We start from the raw sequence: 3,066 nt of genomic DNA on the forward strand, positions 1-3,066 counted from the left end.
AGGGTTTACTGCCATACAGTGGCTTTTCATTCACTGTACCCCATATATTTTGGTGTGTTATGCTTTTATTTTTGTTTGTCTCAAGGTATTTTCTAAATTTCCTGTGGTTTCTTGTTTGGCCCATGGTTTTTATAAAGAGTGTGTTATTTAATTTCACATATTCTTGAATTTTCTAGTTTTTGTTCTGTCATCTATTTCTAGTTTTACTCCATTGTGATCAACGTAATGCTTTGTATTAAAAATATTGAGATCTCAATATTTTTAAATTTATTAAGACTTGTTTTGCAGTCTAGCATATGGTGAATCTTGGAAAATGTCCCTATGCGCTTGAGAAGAATATGTATTATGCTGTTATTAGGTGGTGTGTTCTGTGCATGTCTGTCAGAACCAAGTGCTCCATAGCATCTTTATTCAATGTTTTTATTAATCTCCTGTCTTTTTTTTATTGGTTATTAAACAGCTATTTCTCTTTTACAATTATGGCAATATGTGCATTACATATTTTAGATCTCTGAGATTTGGTGCATGTAGGTTTATAATTAATAGATCTTATGGCTGTATTGAAGCCTTTATTAATGTACAAGGTCCTTCTGTGTCCTTGTAATAGTTTTGACTTAAAGCTGATTTGTCTCATATTAGTGCAGTCATGCCCACTCACTGTTAATTACTATCAGCATCAAATTTATATAGTTCCATTTTTTCAACCTATATACCCTTAAATCCAAAGTGAGTGTATTATAAATGTCATATAGTTGGATCCTATTTCTTCATCCCTTCTTGCAGTCCATGAATTATGATTGAGGAGTTTCATCTGTTCACATTTAAAGTAATCACTGATAGGAAAGAACTTACTTTTGCAATTTTGTTATTTGTTTTATTTCTTACAATTTTTGCATATTAATTTTTTGCCTCTATTGCTGGCAAAATCAATGTAGTTGATTTTTTATAGTGATATATAGTGACGTGCTTTACTTACTTTTTAATTCTTTTTGCATATATTCTGTAACATTTTCTTTGTAGTTCCTGTATTTTGCATAACATCCTAAAGTTACAGCAATCAAATTTGAATTGATACAAAGTTTACCTCAGTTGCATATAACTCTTCTCAATTGCATACAATTCTTCTTAACAGCTCTATTTCCCCATTTTTTATTGATGTCACACGTCACGTCTTTGTGTTGTGTAACCATTAACATAGTTACATAAATATGGCAGCTCTGTCACCCCAAAGGATCCCAGCCCCGGCTCATCAACCCCTCCGCTAGAGAGAAACAGGGAATGAAAGGGGGGAGTGCCTTCATTCAGACGCTAGGTCCAGCGGATGGGCCTTTCATCTGTTTCTGTATTGTACACAGTCCCCGATATATTGGTGACATTCAATAATCATTATCATTGCAATAACTAGTTTAAAGATGCAGTCTTGAAATAACCGAATCCCAAATGCCATTTCAGCTCCGAGACCAATAGAGAGCTAAATGGACTGGTATTTCTGAGTTGACAAAAGAAAAATTTAATTAAAACTATAAGTGACCTTCAAATGTCAGAAGTAAATAAAACGATAACAACCACATTTTTGACAGCTGTCACCAGCTAATCGGAATGCCATAAAAACTCATGATCAGGGAGCACTGGCATATGCAATGTGTACTGGGCTCATCACCATAAATTTTGTCAGATAAATGCTCAACCCAATAATAATCTTACATCAGTGCACTGAATTAGCCTCAGCTACACTGATAGAAAGACAGGTAGGGTAGGGGATCATCTCCATAACAATGACAGCCTCCCAGGCTGACAAATAGCTGGAAGAATGGCAATCATTTGCATACAAGGAAAAGCAAAGAACTTCAACAGAGATGATAACAGTCTCATGTCATTTGCATTCTGTGACCTTCCTTCTTTTCCAATTTGGGGTGTTTTACTCTGATGAGCTTAGATGATTTCACATACACACACATGCACACACACATATGTGAATAAAGGAAAATACAACTCATACAGGCTTCTCCCTCTAAAGGAGGGAAGATGTATCTGTGCTAGCATGTACAAGGTTAGCTCTTTTAAAACATGCTGGCGTCTGGAGATGCAGAACTTTAAACCTTCCAGCTGATTCAGTGGGACAGCGACGGGCTTTGCTGCTGAGGAGTCAGAGACGCTCAACAGGGTGGAGGCTGCTAATTGATTTTCTTGCTTTGTTGAATACAGCAAACCCTCCTGCCTCACAGTTTCTCAACTTCAAGTATCCTCTCGCATAACACCAAAGCAATGCGGTGAGGAATACTAACCAATATGGCAATCATGCAGACACACTGCACAAACTTGTACTCCTTTTATAAATGTTTGATAAGAATGGATTAAATGTTTGGGGAAAATATTGAAAATATTTTTTCTACCAAAAGGAGAAAAACAAATAGTTTCCCAAAGACATTAAATATTGTGTTATTTAAAATAATTTAATAAATAATTATTAGTTTTATTAGTAAATAAATACATAATAGTTTTAATAACTTCAACACTAATATTTATTAATAACTAAATAATAGCTTTAATAACTTGAAAGCTGATACCTATAAGAACATTATATCCATATAAATAATATGCATTATACTTTGGATTATAGTAATCTGTGGCAGTAACTTTGGACTTAGACCAATCGTCCAATCCAGTGTATCCTCTATGTTTTATAGATATACAAGCTAAAAATTGTTTTTACACTTTTAAATGGTATGTATGTTCCTACACAGGACATTACACGTTGCCGCTTGGTTGTCAAAATCTAAAATATTTGCCATCTAGCTCTTGACTGAACAACATTGCCAACTTCTCTGATTAAGAAAAAAGAATTGTACACAAACATGAAATGGAATTCTTCATGCAAGTGGTTTTCAGGGTCTCGTGTGCAGGGCAAATGGTCCCTAATGTGTGTATATAAATCTCTTGGAAAACAGGATTTTCAGTTCTAGCCTAATACACACGAGAGCATTAAGGGGTTTAATGTGATATTAAGGGTCCTAATGAGACCTTAAGGGTCATGCCATCCGCATAAATTTCAATTTCTTATAAAAA

This window comes from Cebus imitator, unplaced genomic scaffold (assembly GCF_001604975.1).
Source record: "Cebus imitator isolate Cc_AM_T3 unplaced genomic scaffold, Cebus_imitator-1.0 Scaffold583, whole genome shotgun sequence".
Lineage (NCBI taxonomy): Eukaryota > Metazoa > Chordata > Mammalia > Primates > Cebidae > Cebus > Cebus imitator.